Here is a 15,709-nt window from a genome sequence, read left to right on the forward strand (position 1 = left end):
CCTCGTATTTGCGAAATCACTAATTAAGGAGTACCCCTTTCAAAGACCACTCGCACCTTCTTATGTTGTGACAAATGGCGTGTTGCATGTGCGCCACTTGTGGCAACATACGAGTTTTCCCTTTTTTCATAGATTCATTTATTCAAAATATTTTATCTCTTAAACTATGCATCAAAATCTCGAATCGCTTTCGCCGTTGGATTCACGCCGAGATCTTCAAAATCCCATGTTGATAGGTTTTGACAATCTTTTTGTCAGGAAAAAAACCAGACGAGAAAACCAAACCGGGAGCATGATTTTTTCTTACAGGACCCGTTTGCGAGAGCCATGCCTCTCACGGAAGCAAAAACGCGCCTCTTAGGAAAGGAAACAAAAAAGAAAAAAAGAGTTTTTTCGTTTCTGAGATACATGGTCGTGCCTCTCACGAGAACAAAATCGTGCCTCTCGTGGAAGCTAAAACGTGCCTACGAGAAAGACAAAAACACATATTTTCGTTTCCAAGAGGCACGGCCGTGCCTCTGGCAGAAGCAAAACCATGCCTCCGGCGAAAGCAAAACCGTGACTCTCACAGAAAGAAAAAAGCATATTTTTTTTGTTTCTGAGAGGCATGGCCGTGCCTCTCGCGAAATCAAAGCCATGCCTCTCGTGGAAGCAAAACTGTGCTTTTTAAGGACGCAAAAAACACATTTTTCATGCAAATTTTTTCCTTTTTTTATTTATCTAAAAGCTAAGAAAGACTGCTGGAAAACCGGAAAGTCGAAAAAACAGAAAACTCCATCTGAAAAGACAAAAATGCATGCGGAAAAATAAAAAACTGGAAGGAGCGCCCAGGCCACGACACGTTGCAGCGGCTGAGATCATTGTGAGGATCCCGAAGGAGCACTCCTCAACTAGTTGCTCTCTCATATTTTGTGCAATGGGCGGTGCGGGGCGCACAAACGCATACCCCCACGCGGTTTGGTCCGGCCTAAATGGGGATGCGGGGCCCCTGTTTGTTTTTTCCTTCCTTTTTCTGTTTTATTATTTCTATTTGTATATTATAATTAAATTCTAAAATTATCAAGAATTTCAAAAAAAAATTGCAAATACAAAAAATGTATGTGAATTTGGAAAATGTTCTCACGTTTCAAAGATGGTCATGTATTCAAAAAATGTTCATGGTTTCAAAACAGTGTTTTGAACTTTAAAAGATGCTCACTGATTCAAAAAATGTCCGCAAATTTCAAATAATGTTCACTGATTCAAATAGTTGTCGCAAATTCAGAAAATGCTTGTGAATTTCCTAAGATGTTTGCCAAATCGTAAAATGTTCAAGAATTCTGAAAATTGTTTGTGAACTAAAAAATGTTATGAATTTCGGAAAATCGCTAATTCAAAAAATATACTCGAATTCAAAAATTATTCGTGGATTTCAAAAATTATTCTTATTCTATGAAAAATCACAAATTTTAAAAATATTTATGAATTATAAAAAGGGGTACTCCCTCCAATCCATATTAATTGTCATTGACTTAGTACAAAGATGAACTAAATCAGCAACATTCCATATTAATTGTCGCCGACTTAGTATAAAGTTGTACTAAATCAGTAACAAAATGGGTTGGCTTATGTAGCGTCACCGTTACCCCCAGAGGGTGCGCGTTTGCACGCTAACCAATGAAGTACATGGTAAATAAGAATAACCCTATACCTCCCTCGAAGGTCAAGCTAGATACTCTATTTGGATAGAGATACACGATGTTCCTAGCATGTATGCCAACTTGGTTCCATCTCTCGAGGTTAAAGTGGGTGAGGTTCTTTTTGTGGAGACACAATCCCATGGCTTCAGAGGCAACTTTTACCACATCTGGATAAAGATCAATGTTCATAAGCCTTTGAAGAAGGCGGTGCCGATGATTAGGGACTCAAAGCATCAAATCTATAGGGTGAAATATGAGCGATTATCTGACTGGTGTGTTGCTTGTGGACATCTCGGACACTGTTTAAGGAGCACGAAGATGGAATCCACCCTAAGTTAGCTATGGTGTTAAAGGATATCTATGCTTCTTGGTTCATGCGCCTGGGAGCAGGTCCTGGTGGTAGTCGATGATACCATGAAGGTAGGCATGATGGCCGATCTGGAGGTAACAGGGACAGGACAAACCAAGATGTTGGTGGGAATCAGTCAGAGGAGGATGAAGACCCATAAGTGGTATGGGCTGACTTAACAATGGAGGACCCTAGCAGGAAGAGGTCCAAAAGGACCTAACTGGGCAACAATACTACGGCGATGCTACAAGTGCAAGTTCAGATCCTAATGGTAATCACTTGCTATTGTCCCAACAGGAAAGACCGAGTCTGCCCCCGAAGAAATATCTCAAGAGGTCCAAGAGGGAGTGAGCCAAGGATGGAATAAACTCATCATCGAATAATTTGGTGGGCTCCTTGGAGGGGCGCCACCGTGCCCAATGAGTGCACTATGGTGGAACTATCGCGGGACAAACAACACCGCGATAGTCCATGAACTTCGCAAATTAGTGAAGAGATTGACCCGACCCTATTATGCATTGTTGCAACACAAATAGGAGGACCCAGGGTAGAAGATTTAGCTGCTACTTTGGGTTATGATAAGGCATGTGCAGTTGATAGTCAAGGTAGAAGCAGTGGAATCAGATTGTTTTGGAATAATTCAATAAAATTGGAAATTTTGGGTTACTCGGTTTACCATTTGGATGCATCAGTTGAAGAACTGGGTCATGAAAAGTGGAGGATGGCTTGTGTCATCGTCCACCTTTTCAGGTTACCGTCTCCATGTGTGTCTATGCTAGCCCCTAGATCAAATCACCGGCATACACGGTAACAGATGTTGTATCATACACAAATGCATCATTTCATTACATCGCATGATGTAAAAACCATATAATCTTACAAACTCTAGCCATAGACTAGTCAAATACATAGTTTTACAATAAGCAAATAGAGTTCTTCTAAAGCAAAATGAAAGAAAATCTAAAGTTGATGTCTTGGTAAGCTCCATCAACACCACAAGGAAGAATGTCGAGTGGAGGCACGAAACCCAACATAAGTCACTCCTCGAAGCAATCACCTGCAACATGATACGTTGTAGCCACTAGGGTCAACACACTGAATGTATTGGCGAATTCCACGATTGTACGGAAATCTTGTTTCAACCTCTACATGCATTATTGTCTAGTGGAGTTCAAGGCTTTTTGCTGAAAAAAGTTTTCTCCAACTTTGTAATAGGTGGTATACTCTAAAGTAGTACATACTTGGGGCCACCGCAATCCTGAAGCTGCCTTAGACCAACTCCACAGGTTAACCAAGCACATGTGTTAGTCAATATTCCCTTCTTCAACCCATCAATTTTTAGTTAAGATGAGGTGATGAGATCAGGCTGACAGTTCTCGGTCAAAGTTGCTCAAATTTGTCTGTAATTGTGGACATGACTAATCATGATTAGCTTTTACACTCTACGAGGTTCGTATACTTTAACCATGAGACCTAGTCACACCCTTGTGTTGATGGGGAACCTTGCATGGAAAACACAAAAAACCTAGGAAACACCCAATGATCTATCTATGGAGACGCTAGAAACGAGAGAGGGGAGTGTGTCTATGTACCCTTGTAGACCAAAAGCATAAACGAACTAAAGATCTTGGTTGACGTAGTCGTACTCGCGTCACGATCCAATTCGATCCAAGCACCGCATGTGCGGCACCTCCGAGATTATCACATGTTCGTCTCGGTGGCGTCCTCTCCTTCTTGATCCAACAAGTGAGGGAGAGGAGGTAGATGAGATTGTGACCAACATGATGACATGGTGGTGATGGTGGGAGCGGAACGCCGGCCGGGCTTCGCCAAGCACTACCACTAATACAGGATGCTGCTAACGCGACACTACGATCAGAGACCCTTCGAAGAAACTGTGTGCGATGCAATAATCGCAAACGGTAGTGTGAAAAACCATAAAAAGGTGCATAAAATTTGCGATGACGGATGCATCAAACACGGTTCAGATTTTAGTTGCATGTGCGATGCAGGGCATACGGTTCAGTTCAATTAACTATTTACGATGATGAGGAACAAAAGAAATAGGCAGCCAGATGAAGGTGTGTGCGATATATAACATATGGTTCAAATACAAAAGAAATGGTCAGTCAAATCAAGGTGTGTGCGATATACGACATGCGGTTCACTCGGATGAACTGTTTGCATTGAGACAGGAGAACAAAACGGTTCAATATAACAAGATGTGGGTGATACGCGGCAAACATGTCTGTAATTAGAAATGTGTGCGAAGGCTGATAATAACACAAACGATTGCTGCTAATAAGACGTGTGTTCTGCGATGGGATTGCATACAGAACAACAACATATATATACACACTTATAAGAACATGGTTGCATAACCAAATTAAACATCCACTTACATAGGTGGCTACTACAACCATGGCATTTGCACACACCAAAGTAAACTATTACATGCATAATTACATAGGTGGCTACTACACACATGACATTTTCACACACCAAAGTAAACTATATATTACATGCATGATTAACTAGGATAAATGATCATCTGATCATCATCTACTTCTTGTGATGCTTGCTCTGGTTGTGGCTCGATCTGGCCTCGTCGATCTCTGTAACAAGGCACTTCCTCATGTCAATGATCCGCCTGTGCATGTCGTAGCATGTGTACACGCTCTTGGCCACGAACCTGAGGTGAGGTTCATCCAGTTGCCGCATATAGGCCCTGTGCTAGGATATGAGACGTGTTCTGCCGGCATCCTGCTTCATCTTTTCGTAGTATGGGTCGATGATGGCTGAGGCGAGTTCAAACAAGGAGTCCTTCTTCGTGCTGCGCCAGACCCTGTTGTGCTCACGGATTTCGACAAGGTTCTGGTAGGCCAAGCCCGTAACCCTAAGCGATTTTACATCGTTGGTGGTTTCCACCGTGGAAAACTTGTAGTCGGTGCTGTTGACGAACCTGGTGAAAGGGTCGCAAGGCTCTGTGGCCATGCAGTAGTGGTAGATGAGGACATGATGGCGCACACACAACTGGCAACGGCAACCTTCTGATCTATGTTGGGACGACCGACGGTGTACTGGAGGTCGATGCCGACCACCTTGTACTTGTCTCGAGCAAGCAGCTGCTCAACGGTGTTGATGTAGTCGTCCACCATGGCCAGGTCGATGGTGTACACCACTGAGAGATCCGTCTCCCTCGCATGGGTCTCCACTTTATGCTCGCCGAACTCCATTGGAGCGCCGCTAGACACCCCCTTTCTATGTGTCGTCGTGGGTGTGCTTGTTATGTTGTGGGGTGCGATCGAAAGGTTGAAGAGACTAAGATTATAATGGCCGCGGGAATTAAAGAGGAAGCCGGACGGCCTGGAATATCGGCACGCCCTGATGGCAGTTCTAATTTGCAGCGCGTAACTCCATCGTGCCGCATGTAACTGCATGGCGTGGCAATGCACGCGGCGCAACCGCATGCATATGGCCCCTCGATGTGAACGTGCGTAGGCCCAACCGCTGGCAGAGCGCGCGGAGGGACGCGAGCAGAGCGCTCCGCGGTCGCCTCAATGACGAGCAACTACATATATGCATATGGAAGTTGAACACGCAAGGAAAAGCTGTGCACAAGCCAAGTGCGCCGGCGGATGCGAGCAGAGCGTGTCGCGACGCCTAACGGCAAGCACAGCGCGCTGCGGCGCCTAACGGCGAGCAGAGCTTGCCGAGGGACACGAGCAGAGGCCGACATAGTGATACGTGGCAAATAAGGCGAACTGTGCAAGCAATGTCGGAGACATCAAGCACGAATCAGATTAGAATTGTGTGTGCGATATGTGGCATACAATTGATCCATCCGAGCTGTTTGTGATGGAATAAGTGTGTGTTGTGGGCAAACGCTTGCTGGTATATAACCTTAAATTTAACCAACAAAATGTTAATGCATGTTACAAAAATTATATAACTGGAAGCTATGTTCAAATACGAATCCAACGATATGATCTTTGCTGACATGCATTCATATTTTATTAATTAAATCCTACATATAAACCAGGAGGGGGTATAGTAGGTAATTAAATCGCAAATGTTTTTTATTAACCGTATGTGTATGTGTCCTTCCGTCCTCCTCTCGCATGTCCTGTCACCCGCTGCCGCAGACACTTCGAGCGCAAGCTTGAGCAGCGCGTAGGGGCGTTCTTTTGGCCAAACGGTGGTGAGCCCGTTCCCGCGCAATAGCTCAGGTTTCCGCGCAAGCTTCCCGCCCGACTCGGTGAAATCCCCCAAAATCCCAATGCTTACCAGCCTACTATATAAACCCTCATGGTCGGCAAGTCTTGCGTCACATTTTCCCCTCCCTGCATGTAGCTTATCTCATCTGCTTCTTCCACAATCGCGAATGACATCGGTCCATCGTCATCACTCAGCCACTCCGCCATCATTAGAGGAAAACTCCAGCTGGGAGGCTACACTGCGGCGGCGGCGTAGTTCCCGGTGTAGTGTAGTGTGTGTGACGTCCCTGTCGGGTGTGCACGGAACACCCACCACACGCTCCGTCGCCGCTGCCCTTCGGCAGCTGTTGCCGGCCGCCGTTGCCGCCACACCACCGTCGAAAGCCAGGGCCATCGCTCGCTCCGCCGCCGCGACTCGAAGGCGGGAGGTGGCCGTCATGACCGCCATTGGTGGCCATCACCCACTCCGCCACCGCGGCTCGAAGGCGGAAGGTGGTGGTCGTGGCTGCCACCCCATGGCCGGCTGCCGTGGCCGCCAGCCCACCGTCGACCACCGGGATCATCACCCGCTCCTGTTGGAAATATGCCCTAGAGGCAATAATAAAAGCATTATTATTATATTTCCTTGTTCATGATAATTGTCTTTATTCATGCTATAATTGTATTATCCGGAAATCGTAATACGTGTGTGAATAATAGACACCAACATGTCCCTAGTAAGCCTCTAGTTGACTAGCTCGTTGATCAACAGATAGTCATGGTTTCCTGACTATGGACATTGGATGTCATTGATAACGAGATCACATCATTAGGAGAATGATGTGATGGACAAGACCCAATCCTAAACATAGCATGAGATCGTATAGTTCGTTTTCTAGAGTTTTTCAATGTCAAGTATCTTTTCCTTAGACCATGAGGTCGTGTAACTCCCGGATACCGTAGGAGTGCTTTGGGTATACCAAACGTCACAACGTAACTGGGTGACTATAAAGGTATACTACGGGTATCTCCGAAAGTGTTTGTTGGGTTGACATGGATCAAGATTGGGATTTGTCACTCCGTATGACGGAGAGGTATCACTGGGCCCACTCGGTAATGCATCATCATAATGAGCTCAAAGTGACCAAGTGTCTGGTCACGGGATCATGCATTACGGTACGAGTAAAGTGACTTGCCGGTAACGAGATTGAACGAGGTATTGGGATACCGACGATCGAATCTCGGGCAAGTAACATATCGATCGACAAAGGGAATTGTATACGGGGTTGCTTGAATCCTCGACATCGTGGTTCATCCGATGAGATCATCGAGGAGCATGTGGGAGCCAATATGGGTATCCAGATCCCGCTGTTGGTTATTGACCGGAGAGCGATCTCGGTCATGTCTACATGTCTCCCGAACCCGTAGGGTCTACACACTTAAGGTTCGGTGACGCTAGGGTTGTAGGGATATGTATATGTAGTAACCCGAATGTTGTTCGGAGTCTCGGATGAGATCCCGGACGTCACGAGGAGTTCCGGAATGGTCCGGAGGTAAAGATTTATATATGGGAAGTCCTGTTTCGGGCATCGGGACAAGTTTCGGGGTTATCGGTATTGTACCGGGACCACCGGAAGGGTCCCGGGGATCCACCGGGTGGGGCCACCTGTCCCGGGGGGCCACATGGGCTGTAGGGGTGCGCCTTGGCCTACATGGGCCAAGGGCACCAGCCCCAAGAGGCCCATGCGCCTAGGGTTTCAAGGGAGGAAGAGTCCTAGGAGGGGAAGGCACCTCCTAGGTGCCTTGGGGAGGAGGGATTCCTCCCCCTTGGCCGCACCCCCCTAGGAGATTGGATCTCCTAGGGCCGGCGCCCCCCCTTGGCCCTCCTGTATATAGTGGGGGAAGGAGGGCTCTTCATCCACGCCTTTGGTTGCCTCCTTCTCCCTCTCCAACACCTCCTCCTCCTCCATAGCGCTTGGCGAAGCCCTGCCGGAGTACTGCAGCTCCATCAACACCACGCCGTCGTGCTGCTGCTGGTGCCATCTCCCTCAATCTCTCCTCTCCCCTTGCTGGATCAAGAAGGAGGAGACGTGGCTGTTCCGTACGTGTGTTGAACGCGGAGGTGCCGTCCGTTCGGTGCTAGGATCTCCGGTGATTTGGATCACGTCGTGTTCGACTACATCATCCCCGTTCTTTGAACGCTTCCGCTTGCGATCTACAAGGTACGTAGATGCATCTAATCACTCGTTGCTAGATGAACTCATAGATGGATCTTGGTAAAACCGTAGGAAATTTTTTGTTTTCTGCAACGTTCCCCAACAGTGGCATCATGAGCTAGGTCTATGCGTAGTTCTTCTTGCGCGAGTAGAACACAATTTGTTGTGGGCGTAGATCTTGTCAACTTTCTTGCCGCTACTAGTCTTATCTTGCTTCAACGGTATTGTGGGATGAAGCGGCCCGGACCAACCTTACACGTACGCTTACGTGAGACCGGTTCCACCGACTAACATGCACTAGTTGCATAAGGTGGCTGGCGGGTGTCTGTCTCTCCCACTTTAGTTGGAGCGGATTCGATGAAAAGGGTCCTTATGAAGGGTAAATAGAAGTTGACAAATCACGTTGTGGCTTTCACGTAGGTAAGAAAACGTTCTTGCTAGAACCCTAATTCAGCCACGTAAAACTTGCAACAACAATTAGAGGACGTCTAACTTGTTTTTGCAGCAAGTGCTTTGTGATATGATATGGCCAAAGTTGTGATGAATGATGAATGATCTATATGTGATGTATGAGATGTTCATGCTATTGTAATAGGAATCACGACTTGCATGTCGATGAGTATGACAACCGGCAGGAGCCATAGGAGTTGTCTTTATTTTTATATGACCTGCGTGTCATTGAGAAACGCCATGTAAATTACTTTACTTTATTGCTAAACGCGTTAGCCATAGTAGTAGAAGTAATAGTTGGCGAGCAACTTCATGGAGACACGATGATGGAGATCATGATGATGGAGATCATGGTGTCAAGCCGGTGACAAGATGATCATGGAGCCCCAAGATGGAGATCAAAGGAGCTATGTGATATTGGCCATATCATGTCACGTTTATTATTTGATTGCATGTGACGTTTATCATGTTTTTTCATCTTGTTTACTTAGAACGACGGTAGTAAATAAGATGATCCCTCATAATAATTTCAAGAAGTGTTCCCCCTAACTGTGCGCCGTTGCGACAGTTCGTTGTTTCGAAGCACCACGTGATGATCGGGTGTGATAGATTCTAACGTTCACATACAACGGGTGTAAGACAAATTTACACATGCAAACACTTAGGTTGACTTGACGAGCCTAGCATGTACAGACATGGCCTCGGAACACAGAAGATCGAAAGGTCAAGCATGAGTCGTATAGAAGATACGATCAACATGAAGATGTTCACCGATGTTGACTAGTCCGTCTCACGTGATGATCGGACACGGCCTAGTTGACTCGGATCATGTTATACTTAGATGACTAGAAGAGGGATGTCTATCTAAGTGGGAGTTCATTAAATAATTTGATTAGATGAACTTAATTATCATGAACTTAGTCTAAAATCTTTACAATATGTCTTGTAGATCAAATGGCCAACGTAGTCCTCAACTTCAACGCGTTCCTAGAGAAAACCAAGCTGAAAGACGATGGCAGCAACTATACGGACTGGGTTCGGAACCTGAGGATCATCCTCATAGCTGCCAAGAAAGATTATGTCCTACAAGCACCGCTTGGTGACGCACCTGTTCTCCCTGCAGAACAAGACGTTATGAACGCTTGGCAGGCACGTACCGATGACTACTCCCTCGTTTAGTGCGGCATGCTTTACAGCTTAGAGCCGGGGCTCCAAAAGCGTTTTGAGAGACACGGAGCATATGAGATGTTCGAAGAGCTGAAAATGGTTTTCCAAGCTCATGCTCGGGTCGAGAGATATCAAGTCTCCGACAAGTTCTTCAGCTGTAAGATGGAGGAAAACAGTTCTGTCAGTGAGCACATACTCACTATGTCTGGGTTGCATAACCGCCTGACTCAGCTGGGAGTTAATCTCCCGGATGATGCGGTCATTGACAGAATCCTCCAGTCGCTTCCACCGAGCTACAAGAGCTTTGTGATGAACTTCAATATGCAGGGGATGGAAAAGACCATTCCTGAGGTATTTGCAATGCTGAAATCAGCAGAGGTAGAAGTCAAGAAGGAACATCAAGTGTTGATGGTCAATAAAACCACTAAGTTCAAGAAGGGCAAGGGTAAAAAGAACTTCAAGAAGGACGGCAAAGGAGTTGCCGCGCCCGGCAAGCAAGCTGCCGGGAAGAAGACAAAGAATGGACCCAAGCCCGAGACTGAGTGCTTTTATTGCAAGGAAAGTGGTCACTGGAAGCGGAACTGCCCCAAATACTTAGCGGACAAGAAGGCCGGCAAAACAAAAGGTATATGTGATATACATGTAATTGATGTGTACCTTACCAGTACTCGTAGTAGCTCCTGGGTATTTGATACCGGTGCAGTTGCTCACATTTGTAACTCAAAGCAGGGGCTGCGGAATAAGAGGAGACTGGCGAAGGACGAGGTGACGATGCGCGTCGGGAATGGTTCCAAGGTCGATGTGATCGCCGTCGGCACGCTGCCTCTTCATTTACCTACGGGATTAGTTTTAAACCTCAATAATTGTTATTTAGTGCCAGCTTTGAGCATGAACATTGTATCGGGATCTCGTTTAATTCGAGATGGCTACTCATTTAAATCCGAGAATAATGGTTGTTCTATTTATATGAGAGATATGTTTTATGGTCATGCTCCTATGGTGAATGGTTTATTCTTAATGAATCTCGAGCGTAATGCTACACATGTTCATAGTGTGAATACCAAAAGATGCAAGGTTGATAATGATAGTACCACATACTTGTGGCACTGCCGCCTTGGTCACATAGGTGTCAAACGCATGAAGAAGCTCCATGCAGATGGACTTTTAGAGTCTCTTGATTACGAATCATTTGACACATGCGAACCATGCCTCATGGGTAAGATGGCCAAGACTCCGTTCTCAGGAACAATGGAGCGAGCAACCAACTTATTGGAAATCATACATACTGATGTGTGCGGTCCAATGAGTGTTGAGGCTTGCGGTGGCTATCGTTATGTTCTCACCCTCACTGATGATTTGAGTAGATATGGGTATATCTACCTAATGAAACACAAGTCTGAAACCTTTGAAAAGTTCAAGGAATTTCAGAGTGAGGTTGAGAATCAACGTAACAGAAAAATCAAGTTTCTACGATCAGATCGTGGAGGAGAATACTTGAGTCACGAATTTGGAACACACTTAAGAAAATGTGGAATAGTTTCGCAACTAACGCCGCCTGTAACACCTCAGCGTAATGGTGTGTCCGAACGTCGTAATCGCACTCTATTAGATATGGTGCGATCTATGATGTCTCTTACCGATTTACCGCTATCTTTTTGGGGCTATGCTTTAGAGACCGCCGCATTCACTTTAAATAGGGCTCCGTCGAAATCCGTTGAGACGACACCATATGAATTATGGTTTGGGAAGAAACCTAAGCTGTCATTTCTAAAAGTTTGGAGATGCGATGCTTATGTCAAGAAACTTCAACCTGAAAAGCTCGAACCCAAGTCGGAAAAATGCGTCTTCATAGGATACCCTAAAGAAACTATTGGGTATACCTTCTACCTCAGATCCGAAGGCAAGATATTTGTTGCCAAGAATGGATTCTTTCTAGAGAAAGAGTTTCTCTCGAAAGAAGTAAGTGGGAGGAAAGTAGAACTTGATGAAGTGTTACCTCTTGAACCGGAAATGGCACAACTCAAGAAAATGTTCCTGAGGTGCCTGCACCTACTAGAGAGGAAGTTATTGATGATGATCAAGATACTTCTGATCAAGCTCCTACTGAAATTCGAAGGTCCACAAGGACACGTTCCGCACCAGAGTGGTACGGCAACCCTGTCTTGGAAATCATGTTGTTAGACAACGGTGAACCTTCGAACTATGAAGAAGCAATGGCGGGCCCGGATTCCGACAAATGGCTAGAAGACATGAAATCCGAGATAGGATCCATGTATGAAAACAAAGTATGGACTTTGACTGACTTGCCCGTTGAGCGGCGAGCCATAGAAAATAAATGGATCTTTAAGAAGAAGACAGACGCGGATGGTAATGTGACCATCTATAAAGCTCGGCTTGTCGCTAAGGGTTATCGACAAGTTCAAGGGGTTGACTACGATGAGACTTTCTCACCTGTAGCGAAGCTAAAGTCCGTCCGAATCATGTTAGCAATTGCCGCATTCTACGATTATGAGATATGGCAAATGGACGTCAAAACGGCATTCCTTAATGGTTTCCTTAAGGAAGAATTGTATATGATGCAGCCGGAAGGTTTTGTCGATCCTAAGAATGCTGACAAGGTGTGCAAGCTCCAACGCTCGATTTATGGGATGGTGCAAGCATCTCGGAGTTGGAACATTCGCTTTGATGAGATGATCAAAGAGTTTGGGTTTACGCAGACTTATGGAGAAGCCTGCGTTTACAAGAAAGTGAGTGGGACCTCTGTAGCATTTCTCATATTATATGTAGATGACATACTTTTGATGGGAAATGATATAGAACTCTTGGACAGCATAAAGGCCTACTTGAATAAGAGTTTTTCAATGAAGGACCTTGGAGAAGCTGCTTATATATTAGGAATCAAGATCTATAGAGATAGATCGAGACGCCTCATAGGTCTTTCACAAAGCACATACCTTGATAAGATATTGAAGAAGTTCAATATGGATCAGTCTAAGAAGGGGTTCTTGCCTGTGCTGCAAGGTGTGAAATTGAGCTCAGCTCAATGTCCGACCACGGCAGAAGATATAGAAGAGATGAGTGTCATCCCCTATGCCTCAGCCATAGGTTCTATTATGTATGCCATGCTGTGTACCAGACCTGATGTAAACCTTGCCGTAAGTTTGGTAGGAAGGTACCAAAGTAATCCCGGCAAGAAACACTGGACAGCGGTCAAGAATATCCTGAAGTACCTGAAAAGGACTAAGGAAATGTTGCTCATTTATGGAGGTGACAAAGAGCTCGTCGTAAAGGGTTACGTCGATGCTAGCTTCGACATAGATCTGGATGACTCTAAGTCACAGATCGGATACGTGTATATTTTGAATGGTGGGGCAGTAAGCTGGTGCAGTTGCAAGCAGAGCGTCGTGGCGGGATCTACATGTGAAGCGGAGTACATGGCAGCCTCGGAGGCAGCACATGAAGCAATATGGGTGAAGGAGTTCATCACCGACCTAGGAGTCATACCCAATGCGTCGAGGCCGATCAAGCTCTTCTGTGACAACACTAGAGCTATTGCTCTTGCCAAGGAGCCCAGGTTTCACAAGAAGACAAGGCACATCAAGCGTCGCTTCAACTCCATTCGTGAAAATGTTCAAGATGGAGACATAGAGATTTGTAAAGTACATACGGACCTGAATGTAGCGGATCCGTTGACTAAACCTCTCCCTAGAGCAAAACATGATCAACACCAGAATTCCATGGGTGTTCGATTCATCACAATGTAACTAGATTATTGACTCTAGTGCAAGTGGGAGACTGTTGGAAATATGCCCTAGAGGCAATAATAAAAGCATTATTATTATATTTCCTTGTTCATGATAATTGTCTTTATTCATGCTATAATTGTATTATCCGGAAATCGTAATACGTGTGTGAATAATAGACACCAACATGTCCCTAGTAAGCCTCTAGTTGACTAGCTCGTTGATCAACAGATATTCATGGTTTCCTGACTATGGACATTAGATGTCATTGATAACGAGATCACATCATTAGGAGAATGATGTGATGGACAAGACCCAATCCTAAACATAGCATGAGATCATATAGTTCATTTGCTAGAGTTTTTCAATGTCAAGTATCTTTTCCTTAGACCATGAGGTCGTGTAACTCCCGGATACCGTAGGAGTGCTTTGGGTATACCAAACGTCACAACGTAACTGGGTGACTATAAAGGTATACTACGGGTATCTCCGAAAGTGTCTGTTGGGTTGACATGGATCAAGATTGGGATTTGTCACTCCGTATGACGGAGAGGTATCACTGGGCCCACTCGGTAATGCATCATCATAATGAGCTCAAAGTGACCAAGTGTCTGGTCACGGGATCATGCATTACGGTACGAGTAAAGTGACTTGCCGGTAACGAGATTGAACGAGGTATTGGGATACCGACGATCGAATCTCGGGCAAGTAACATATCGATTGACAAAGGGAATTGTATACGGGGTTGCTTGAATCCTCGACATCATGGTTCATCCGATGAGATCATCAAGGAGCATGTGGGAGCCAATATGGGTATCCAGATCCCGCTGTTGGTTATTGACCGGAGAGCGATCTCGGTCATGTCTACATGTCTCCCGAACCCGTAGGGTCTACACACTTAAGGTTCGGGGACGCTAGGGTTGTAGGGATATGTATATGCAGTAACCCGAATGTTGTTCGGAGTCCCGGATGAGATCCCGGACGTCACGAGGAGTTCTGGAATGGTCCGGAGGTAAAGATTTATATATGGGAAGTCCTGTTTCGGGCATCGGGACAAGTTTCGGGGTTATCGGTATTGTACCGGGACCACCGGAAGGGTCCCGGGGGTCCACCGGGTAGGGCCACCTGTCCCGGGGGGCCACATGGGCTGTAGGGGGTGCGCCTTGGCCTACATGGGCCAAGGGCACCAGCCCCAAGAGGCCCATGCGCCTAGGGTTTCAAGGGAGGAAGAGTCCTAGGAGGGGAAGGCACCTCCTAGGTGCCTTGGGGAGGAGGGATTCCTCCCCCTTGGCCGCACCCCCTAGGAGATTGGATCTCCTAGGGCCGGCGCCCCCCTTGGCCCTCCTATATATAGTGGGGGAAGGAGGGCTCTTCATCCACGCCTTTGGTTGCCTCCTTCTCCCTCTCCAACACCTCCTCCTCCTCCATAGCGCTTGGCGAAGCCCTGCCGGAGTACTGCAGCTCCATCAACACCACGCCGTCGTGCTGCTGCTGGTGCCATCTCCCTCAACCTCTCCTCTCCCCTTGCTGGATCAAGAAGGAGGAGACGTGTCTGTTCCGTACGTGTGTTGAACGCGGAGGTGCCGTCCATTCGGTGCTAGGATCTCCGGTGATTTGGATCACGTCGTGTTCGACTACATCATCCCCGTTCTTTGAACGCTTCCGCTTGCGATCTACAAGGTACGTAGATGCATCTAATCACTCGTTGCTAGATGAACTCATAGATGGATCTTGGTGAAACCGTAGGAAATTTTTTGTTTTCTGCAACGTTCCCCAACAGCTCCGCCACCGCTGCTCGAATGAGGGAGGCATAGGTGAAGGCCGGCACGTGCGTCCGCAACCTCGCGCGCTACATTGAGTTCCTACGGGAGGAGGAGGAGCGCCTCGTCGAGCATGCAAAGAGCCTTAC

Source organism: Triticum aestivum, chromosome 5B, assembly GCF_018294505.1.
Source record: "Triticum aestivum cultivar Chinese Spring chromosome 5B, IWGSC CS RefSeq v2.1, whole genome shotgun sequence".
In the NCBI taxonomy this organism is placed as follows: domain Eukaryota; kingdom Viridiplantae; phylum Streptophyta; class Magnoliopsida; order Poales; family Poaceae; genus Triticum; species Triticum aestivum.